Below are 11243 nucleotides of genomic sequence, written 5' to 3'. Positions count from 1 at the left end.
TGGTATGAAGTGATGCTAATCAAATTAATATGAAAAGTCTGGCAAGAGACATCTTTGGTGCAACTGCTCAGTGATGCTTTCAAGGGTCCAGGCTCTAATAAGAGCTACAATTTACCATCCTTTTTGTGTGGGACCGTTTCTCATTCTTATTGCCACAGTCAAGGTGACTTCTGCTTCTCCAGCTTTCAAGCAGGGGGACGGTAAGAAGGAAAAGGAACAAAATGTTTGCCAGCTCAAACTTTTTTTCTTTTTTCTCTAATAGAAAAAAGAAATCTTGTCCAAAAGCCCCACCCCAGTAATCTCCCCCAATGTTGCACTGGCCAGAATTTGGCTGTCCCCAGAGAGCTGGAGGCTGTGTTCAGAGGTGAGTCAGCCTATCACTGCTAAGTACCATCACTGCTATCACTGGAGCAGAAAGATGAGCAGAGTGAGAACATATGTGGTCAGATGCAGAAAGTAAGCAGAGAGATTTTCACATTGTGCTAAAAGACTGAATTTAGCCTTAAGACAATGACAAAAACAAGAAGAGACACAATTGGATTTGTACTTTAGGAAACTCATTTCTACTACCATTCCAGTCACATCTTAAAATACCAAATTGGGAACTGCCAAGGTATGGAAGAAAGAGCTTTTCCCTCCACCATCTGTGAAATGAATAAATCAGAGTCACTATTCTTTAAGTTAGCACTGCAGTAGAGGCTTTGGTTACATTTAAGAAGAAGAAGAGGAAGAAGAAGTAGCAGTAAAAGGAAACATAGCTTAAGAAAATTAACTAAGAAAGCCAAGAAAGAATGATCCCTGACACTACAAGGATAAAAAGCAATACAAACTGGGTCAGGGTACCTGCTCTATGGTAGACATCACCTATGGTGGTAGCCACAGAAGCAACTCTCACACCTCCAACAATTGGGACAGTTCCTGTGCCAGGACCCCAGTGGCTGTGTTAAGCTTTTCTTAGTCTTCACAGAGGTCTAAAGGCTTCCCCAGCTTTCTTCCCTCAGTTCTTCTCTGGGTGTCAGCCTTGCCCTATCACAATCTCTAGCCCTCTTGGTTTTCCCCTGCTCCCTCCCCACCATCTCTCATAGGCATTTTCCCCCATGACATCCTTGCACATGTAACTTCATCTTGCCTCTGCTTCCCAGAGGTCCTCAAACAGCCTTATGAGGTCAATGCCATCTTCCACACTTCAGGGATAAGGAAAGCTAAAGAATTTGCTCAAACCTGCCTTTGGTTAGTAAAGTCCAGAGTAAAGAGTCCAACTGGTTTTGGGGTTTTGTTTTTGTTTTTTTTTTTTTTTTGAATTAACATTTAATTTTTCTCCACTTTAATGAGAAAGATAGATGCCACTAGACACACATGGAAACCAAGGCCAACTTCACAATCAGACTTGAACTGTGACCTGGGGAACAAATGACATTCTTTCAGAAACATTCCTCCTACTTCCAGGACGTGTGACTCTGGTACCCAGAAAGACTACAAAACGTGACATCTCACTAAAGCTATTTTAGAACACAGCAGTGAAATGTTTGGCATTTTTCCAATTAAGTTGAAAGCTCCTTTTAAAGTATATGGTTCCTCCATGTTTACCAGACACTACGAATGCTTCCCAAAATATGCTCCCTTTACTGGCCCTGACCTGAAAATTCGCCAGAAACATGATGTGTTTCACCTGAGGATCAAGGTCCTAAACAGAGGTTTACTAAAGAATTCTCTCACCTCAAGAATTGCATTGTTAACATTTTATTAGTATGTTGACTTTTTCAAGTGTTTGTCATTATTGTTAATTTTCATGATTACTTTATGCCTTTTAAAAAAAAAATCACTCGGCTCATTTTTCTCCTTTATTTTTCTGTTTTACAAGCAAACTTATCTTGGCTTGGAAAAGGACCAGGAGAAATTGAGCCTTTGCCTGTAGTCTGGGGCTCAGTGACAGGGTAAATCCCTCCAGTCAATCAGGATGTGCCTGGGCCCTGGTGGCCCATTCTGAAAGGTCTAATAACATCATTTGTCAGGCAAGTCTGAAGAATTTTAAATAAAGAGGAAGCATATACAGCTGACCCTTGAACAACATGGGGATTAAGGAGCCAACCTCCACATTGTCAAAAATCTGCATATAACTTTACAGTGGCCCCTCCCAATCACAGGTCCATATCCACAGGTTCAACCAAGAATGGATCGTATGATACTGGTACCGTAATATGTATTCAGAGAAACAAATCCACGTGTACATGGGCCCTTGCAGTTCAAACTCGTGTTGTTCAAGGGTCCACTGGTACATCACATCATGAATGCTTCTAGAGATATGTATCATTTACACAAAACACTGAGTATTTTATAGAAGCTCTTGGTTACTGGACCAGGGTTACTGCACTCCTGTTGACCTCGTTCACATAGAATTTTGTCTTAATATATTTTGTATGTTTGTGGTCTCATGCTACTCCTCCAGCATAGTGCATCATTTTAATTCCATTGCCTATGGTCCAAAGGCTGTTCTACTGTGAAAAATAAAAATTCTTTTGGATTGAATGATTGTTATTACCCTATATTCACAATCAGATATTAAAACCTCTTATACCTATTAAACTTAAGGAGAAAATTATACTAATTTATTTAAGTGAGATGGAGTTTTTTAAGTTTTTTTTACTAAACACTGGAAGCATCTCAGATGGTTTTTTTACGACTTATCAAAGGACTATTAATCGTTCCTCTTCCTCTTTTGCTTAAGGATACCTTGGTTTTCGCAATATACTTTGAAAAATTTGGAAAAATTAAGTATGAATTTAAAAACATCTTCCCCAATATAAAGATGATAAAATACTTTCATCTTAGCATGTGCCTTGTATTTGTGCTAAAATCTTTAAATTACAGATTTAGTGCATGTAATTTATGTAAAATATCTACTCTACAACCAGATTGGCAAAGTCATTGTCAAACCAATCAGCCAAATTAGACTCACTGACTTCACCATTTTCCATTTCAAATAAACATGTCAAGAAACATTCCTAACATGAGCACATCCCTCTCTATTTCTGAGAGACAGAGGCAAGTGGGAGCTGGGGGGCGGGTTAAGTGCTCTTTGACATGTTGGGAGATCAAACAGTCTCATCATTCTCATCTGACCCTACAATATACTTAAATTCAGAAATTCTCAACACAAACCAAATTACCCATTTTTATCACCTCAAGTTGTCCTCAGCAGGATATGTCTGAATCTCAAAACTCTGCCACTGATCCCCGGCAGGATTTGGGAGGATATAAGGTGTTTTTGTAAAGTGGACAGAGGTGGAAAGAACTAGTTTCAACGAAGGGTGAACAAGAAGCTCTTGTACTCTTTCTGTTCCATTCATTTACTTTCTCCTGATCATTTACAGGTTAGATAGGGAGGCACAGCACACACATAAAACCTACCCAAAAAAGGAGATGTGTTTGGGAAGCAGTGCTCACAGTCTCTGGAGACAGATAAATCTGGCCAAATTCTAGATCTGCTACTGCCCAGCTGTAGCAACTTGGACAAGCCACTTAACCTTCCTGAATCTCAGGAGGACAGAGATAATACCAGCATCCATCTCATAATGAAGGTCAGGGGGTTATATGAGGATAGGTGTATCTTACATATGCTTACATACAGCACTTGGTATAGTAAATGCTCAACCAAATATCAGTTATGTATAAATAAAGTCATAATGATTATATAGGTTAAAAGTGCTCCCAAAGATGTTAAAACTCTGAGAGGAACTGCTCCCTTGGCCAGAGAGGCTCCCTCAAGGAAAGGAACTGAGTATCATCAGAGGATTTAGATGAGAACGGGGGAGCTGACAGACATGCCGGCCAGTAATTGAGATCCTTTATTTAGAGTCTTAAGAACTGGTCACCACAATCTTTGGTGACATTGTGCTTACTTTTTTCTTTTTAAATTCCCATAACTTTGGACTTTGTTTTCTTGGAAGGCAGTTTTGCTCACCACTATACTACCAACACGCTACTGGACTTTGTTTTCTTATTGTTCTCCTTCTTTCAGATAGGAATCCCATAATAAGGCCTTCCTACCATGTCTCTCTCCTTTTTATTTCTTTCAAAGATATTCTTTTCTTTTTTTTTTCTTTTTTAGGGCCGCACCCACAGCATATGGAGGTTCTCTGGCTAGGGGTAGAATTGATGCTGCAGCTGCCAGCCTACACCACAGCCACAGCAACACCAGATCTGAGCCATCTGTGACCTACACCACAGCTCACGACAACTCTGGATCTTTAACCCACTGATCTAAGACAGGGATCGAAACTGTGTCCTCATGGATGCTAGTCAGATTTGTTTCCACTGAGCCAAGACAGGCACTCCCCTTGAAGATTTCTTAATTTCATTGGTTTGTGTCCACACATAATGCTCCTGGGCACAATGTAACATCCCATTCATCACACACGGGCAATCCTAGTACCCAGCTTCCTGGGAAAGGACACAGCCTTTGAGATCTGCTCTGGGGCTGACAAGCACAATCATGGTGCCATCCTGGTCTTTCCTTTCTCATGCCATCTGCCATCAATTCACAAGATTTTTTACCAATTCACACTGGGTCTTATCCTCAAGATATTTAATAAAACATAAATTCCCATTGGTGGAGAGAAGAAAGCAAAAGGTATAACAAATAGTTTGCCTTGGGTTATGCAAAACCTATCATATTGCCTTTTAATACTGGATCAATGAACTTTGTATGCATGTGCTCCAAATTATGTAAATGAGTTACAATTTGAAAACTCGAGTTATAATATTTCATGTTTTGCATTCCTTTCTGTTACAAGCATCCAACATTTCCCTATAATTTTATTTTATCATCACTTTCCCAGTGTCACTGTTCAAACTGCATGTGCTACTTTGCTCAAATTAGACCTACTTAGCAACATTTTTAAGAACTAAAATTGTGCTGAAATACATTTACATCAGCTCTCTCATCCCATCTTTAGAGAAACAGGCAAACAACTCTATTGTGCCAGTTCTCAAAAAACATTTTTTAAAGCAAGCTTTGGCAAATTAGATAATTATTAAGCAAAACAATACAAGCCAACATGATGCATTAACAGTTTCTAACGTTATTGAACCGAACGACAAGAGAGGCACTTTGTTCTTACTTACTTGGCAGACAATTATTCTTTGCTCCAGCAATACTTCATGTGCATACTTCCAAGGAAGACTCATGAATGCAAAGGTTCATTAAGGGAATGAGAGAATCGATTGTAAAATGGAAAAGGCCGGGTGAGGTCATATTTCAAAGAGATGAATATGGTACACTCCATTATGTTGTAATCAGCCTCCCTCTTTCATTCCACAAACTGTAATAGTTTATCCTCATTTTTAAAAAAGGAAAAACAATTCTTGCAGCCTTTGGACCACCTCCATCCTGAAGCCAGAGAAGGAGTCAGGCATGCTGCAGGCATTTTCCATCCCGTGGTCCTTGGAGTCCACCAACCAATGTTACTGACCATTTTTCTCCTTAATAAGAAAAACATTCAAATGCTACTATTATTGCTGCCCTGGCAAACCACACTTAATAGATGGTACTTGCCCTGTACATGACACTTACAACATCAATCAAGACTGAATTTTATTTCAATTTATTATGGTTTCTGTCCAAATGAAAAAATGCTTATATCGTAAAAATGTCTTGCAATATAAATGTGCTAATGATGTAATCACAGATTTCAGAAAAAAAAAAATCCTAATTTGGATTAGACATTGCCCATCCTTCCTCCTAAATTCATCATTGAAGTTAAACATAACAAAATAATGGGACCATTAGGAGGTGATGTTGGTACAAAGCAGAAGTCACATGTTAAATATTTTATATCTTTATGAGGGAGTTTTATTATATTTCCCTTCTTTAAGAAGGGAGTTGATATTTCCAAATGATCTGCGATAAATGACTTTAATTTCACTTTCATTGAAGGCTCATTTGCAATTTTTTTTTTACCCCTGGAAAAGACCATTTATCAGGGAGCAACACTACCCAGCCTATTAGTCTGGAATTTATCCTTGGCCACAGCTGTTGGCCGGCAGAGGCTCCTCTGGGTCCTACAAAGTTCCTAGTGGGCTTCTGTCCCCAGTGAGGGGTGAAGTCAGATGTCGAGATGCTTTTTACCAATGGTAAAGAAAATCATGCACAGTTCTGCTTCTCACTTGACTGGCCAGTGACTGAATCTTGCTCCAAACAGCCCAGCAGTTGTCTCAAGAGGCTGGAAGGTCTGGGAAATAAAGTATCTATTCTAGGCTGCAAAAGCTTCTCCTTGAGTGGGTCTCAGAACCACCTGGAAAGCTTGTTACACTTTCCATTCCAGAAGGTAAAGGAAGTTCCCAGCTTGGGCACTGGGAACTTGCCTCTGTACACAGCATCATGTTTTGTTCAAGGTTCTGCTATTTTGTTTTATTTTATTTTTTCTTGAAATTTTAAATAATTTTTGAAATAGGGGCTCTACATTTTCATTTTTCAATGTGCCCTACAAATTAAATAGCTGGTTACGACAGAAGTTCAAGGGTACAGCAGGAGAAGCGACCTTTCTAACAAGAACCCAGGCGATGCTGATGCCACTGGTCTGGGGATTATGAGAACCACTGCTAGAAGCCAGATTACTAAATATTTGATGTTCCAAGCCACCTCAAGAAAGGCATGGTAATGAAACAGAATTTTGGCTAACAAAGTGCAAATAGAATTCTACTAAGAAGAGCCTCCTTTCCTGAGTCCACATAACCCTTCCAAACCATAGATTCTCCACCTTTTCTCCTGCCCTTCCTGCCTAGAAGCAGCTGTGGGGCCTGGCAACACAGCACTCACCTTGCAACAAAAGTTAAATGCTGAACATGTTGGCGCAGAAAGCTAAAAACAGCCAACACAGTACATATTTCTACTCTAGGGGAAGGAGAATTCCTAGGAAATGGCATGGATCAGGAAAAGAAATCCATGTACTACAATTATTACACAAAATTGAAACGTATAAAAAAGTACTCATCCCAAACCCTTGGGAAAACAAAACACTGCTAACATTTGGGCATTGTGTGCTCTGATATTATTTGTTCTGGCACAGAGTTATTTTTGGACATTGCTGTGATCATACTCTGCAATCGCACTACGTATTAGATTTGTATCTTAATGTCATCAGAGAAACAGTAACTACCAAGGCTGTTGTCTAATTTTACTTATTCTCATGATAAAAATGTTCTGAAATTGTTTGTGCTTCATCTCACAAGCACTGTCTTACTTGCTGGCAACAACCCTGTGAGTGGGGCATGGAAGGGAGCAACGCTCCAGTGCAGCAATGAAGCCCTGGAACGTCACAGTGTCTGACAGTGCCCGCTAGCCTGCTAACAGAATCTACTCCCAGCCTGTCCACTCCAAAGGGGAAAATAATCCCTTCTCAAGGTCACAAAATGCCATGAGACCTAAAGTCTGTACTTCCTCCTCTTGTCCAATGTAGGAAGTTGTACTAACTTTTCATTTTCCTCTATTTCTAAGAGATGCCTCTGGGAAAATAAAAAGGTTCCATAATGAGTATAGTCTGGAAGCCTGATTTCTACAAATTTCTTCTTGGCCCTTCACCTTGCAAAGAATAAAGTAAAGTCCTGTAGTTATTTTCTTTTTAGGTTTTGTTTAAACCAAAACTTGTCAAAGTTATTAGACCATATTAAGTCTTTCTTCAAGGAAAAAATCTCACCAACATTTCTCAGAACAATGGGTTCTATGAAACATGTTATAATATAGATAGAAGTCCCCTCTGTTTTGCTTTTTTAATTTTTTTTTGTTGTTTTGCTTTTTAGGGACACACCTGCAGCTTACAGACATTCCCAGGCGAGGGTCGAATCAAAGCCAGCACAGCAGCAGCCACAGCCACAGCAACCCAGGATCTGCCATGTCTGGGACCTACGCCACAGCTCATGGCAGTGCCAGATCCCTGACCCACCGAGTGAGGCTAAGGATCAAACCCTCATCCTCATGGATACTCGTTAGATTTGTTTCCATTTCACCACAATGGGATCTCCTTCCGGTTTCAAGATTTTATTGAGTAAAAAATAGATTAAGGCCCAAAAAAAGAATGATAACTGCATCAAGTTACCAAGTATCAATTTTGTACCCACAAACATTTGATCTAAAGAATTTTATATTTTATAGTTTTTAAATATAGTTTTATACTTTTAATATACTTTTATAGTATTAGTCATGGCACTTGAGAGGATTAAGAAATATGGCCACTTTAACGTCATGAAATTTTTATGAAAATAAAAGTGGGGAATTAAATTCAAGAGCAATCTTCTCCTTTACAAACGCATAATTTAGGCAAAAGAATTTCCTTTGAAAAATGTCATGACCAAGAACTACACATGCTACCCCAAATTAATAGCCCTAACTTGAGTTGCTGAAATCACCCTGAGCGTTTTACTCCACATATTTATTTTACTATTAGGTTTTTCAACAAAGTTCACTTTGGTCATATTTAATTGAGTTAAACAGTTATGCCTAAGGTTAGAAATTATGAAATGATGGATATGAACAACTACCCAACATGGCAGTGCCCTGCTTTATGGAGGAGGAGAGACAGGGCATGTTGCTGGCTTTACACGTTTATTTAATTAGCAGCAGTCTAATTTAGACATAAGTGTCAGAGACAGACATCAGGGATGCCAAATCAGACAGCTTCTGACTCCCAGCCATTTTCTACAAGCTCAGCTTACGGACAACAGCTCCCCATTCAGAGAAATTGAACTGCATTATTTTCCTGGAAGTCTGGCCATTGGTTGGATGTGAAGGGTTAACTTCTGGGCAAGTGCAATGTGTGCATTATTTTTCTAGGTCAGTTTCCATAACATCTCAATTTTTGGAATGAGACATATCTAAAATAGAGGTTTATTGTTCCACAAAAGAAGTAAATACTCCCCCATTCTAAATTCATCATTCAAACAAATCTTGATTATTCTAGCCAGCTTTGGAAAAATACTGAGATAAGCAAGAGGGAAGGTTAGGCTGTACTTTTTACAGTCTTTTTTATTATAACAAAATTGTGCCTAACACAATTTATAATTTTAATTATTTTTAAGCTTACAGTTCAGTGATGTTAAGCACATTCACAATGCTGTACAACCATCACTACTGCCCATCTGTAGAACTTTACCATCCTAAACTGAAACTCCATACCCATTAAATTATAACTCCCCATTTTCCCCTCTCCCTCAGTCCTGGGAACTACAATTCGACTCCCCATCTCTGTCAACTTGCCTGTCCTAGGTACCTCATGTAACTGGAATCACGCAATGCTTGTCCTCTTGGGTCTGTCCTATTTCACTTAGCATAATGTCCTCAAGGTGCCTCCATGTTACAGCATGTTACAGAATTTCATTCCCATTTAGGGCTGAATAATATCCATTGTATGCTACACAAAACATTTTGTTCAGCCATTCATCCATCCAGGGATATTTTCATTGTTCCCACCTTATGGCTCTTGTGAATATTGCTCTTATGAACAAACATCTTTTGAGTCCCTGATCTCAATATTTAGGGAACATACCTAGGAGCCTAAATACTGGATCATATATTAATTCTATGTTTTTTTGTTTTTTTTTTTTTTTGCTGAATTACCAGACTGTCTTCCCACTGTAGATTCACAATTTTATATTCCCATCAGCAGTGCACAAGGATTCCAATTTCTCTGCATTCTCACCATCAGTTGTACTTTCTGTGTAGTTTATAATAGCCATCCTAAAGGGTTCACTGTGTCCTTTATTTTTATGGAGGTTATTTTTTCTATTATAGTTGATTTACATTGTTCTGTCAATTTCTGCTGTATAGCGAAGTGACCCATTCGTGTGTGCATATATATATACACACACACACATTCTTTTTCTCACATTATCCTCCATCATGTTTCATCACAAGTGACTAGATAGAGTTCTCTGTGCTATACAGCAAGATCTCATTGCTTACCCACCCCAAATGCAATAGTTTACATCTACTAACTCCAAACTCCCAGTCCATCTGACTCCCTCCCCCTTGGAAACCATACAAGTTTGTTCTCCAAGTCCAGGAGTTTGCTTCTTTTCTGTAGAAAGGTTCATTTGTGCTTATATTAGATTCCAGATATAAGTGATATCATATGGTATTTGTTTTCCCTTTCTGACTTATTTCCCAATCGTAGGAAGCAAATGGGATAGAGATAATTGCTGTATGAGGAAAGAAAAAGATGTAAATTTGTATTAATCCACACGTGCATTTTAGACATTAACACTTAGACAAATAAGCCTTTTTTAATCTGTAACACTGCTTCTCAAAGTGTGATCTGTGGACCCAAGTTCCAAGGCTCCATCCTAGACCTACTAAATCAGAAACTCTGAGGGTAGAAGCTAGAAGTCTGTTTTCATACGTTATCCAGGTTATTCTGAAGTGCACTAAAGTTTACAAACCACTAGGATTACAAACCACCAGACCCCAGGATTTTTAGGAAATAGCTTGTGAAAAAACCCAAATTGAACTGGGAGCTGCCTATAATCTAAAGAGAGTGATCAAATCAACTTTTCCTCCACTTATTTAATGAATTAGCTGTGTAATACGAGTCCACAAGATTCTGAGCTTCAGTTCTGCTATCATAAATGGCTGAGTAAGCCAAATAATTCATATGAAAGCACTTTGCATATTGCCTTGTAATCAATAGTCAGCTTTACTTTCCTGGGTGTTATAAAGGGGATTAATGTCCCTATAATTTCCTTTTATCTTACATAACTTAGTAAAGCCAGTGGATAAATTAAATACAGGCATACCTCTGAGATAAGGAAGGTTCTGTTTCAGAACACCTCAATAAAATGAATGTCACAATAAAGTTGAGTCACACAAATGTTTTGGTTTCCCAGTGCATATAAATTATGTTTACAGTATACTGTAGTCTATTAACTATGCAATAGCATTATGTCTAAAAAAATAATGCACATACCTTAATTAAAAAATACATTATTGCTAAAAAATGGGCAACCATCACTGAGCATTCAGTAAGTCCTAATCTTTTTCTAGTGGAGGGTCTTATCTCCATGTGGACAACTGCTAAAATGATCAGGATGGTGGTTGTTCTGAAGGTTGGGCTGACTGTGGCAATTTCTTAACAAAAGACAGTGAATTTTGCCACATGGATTGACTCTTCCTTTGATGACAATTTCTCTGTGGCACGTAATGCTGTTTGATAGCTTTTTACCCACAGTAGAACTTTTTCAAAATCAAAGGCAAT

This window comes from Phacochoerus africanus, chromosome 1, assembly GCF_016906955.1.
Source record: "Phacochoerus africanus isolate WHEZ1 chromosome 1, ROS_Pafr_v1, whole genome shotgun sequence".
Taxonomy (NCBI): Eukaryota; Metazoa; Chordata; class Mammalia; order Artiodactyla; family Suidae; genus Phacochoerus; species Phacochoerus africanus.
Note: the sequence above shows the minus strand (reverse complement) of the source record.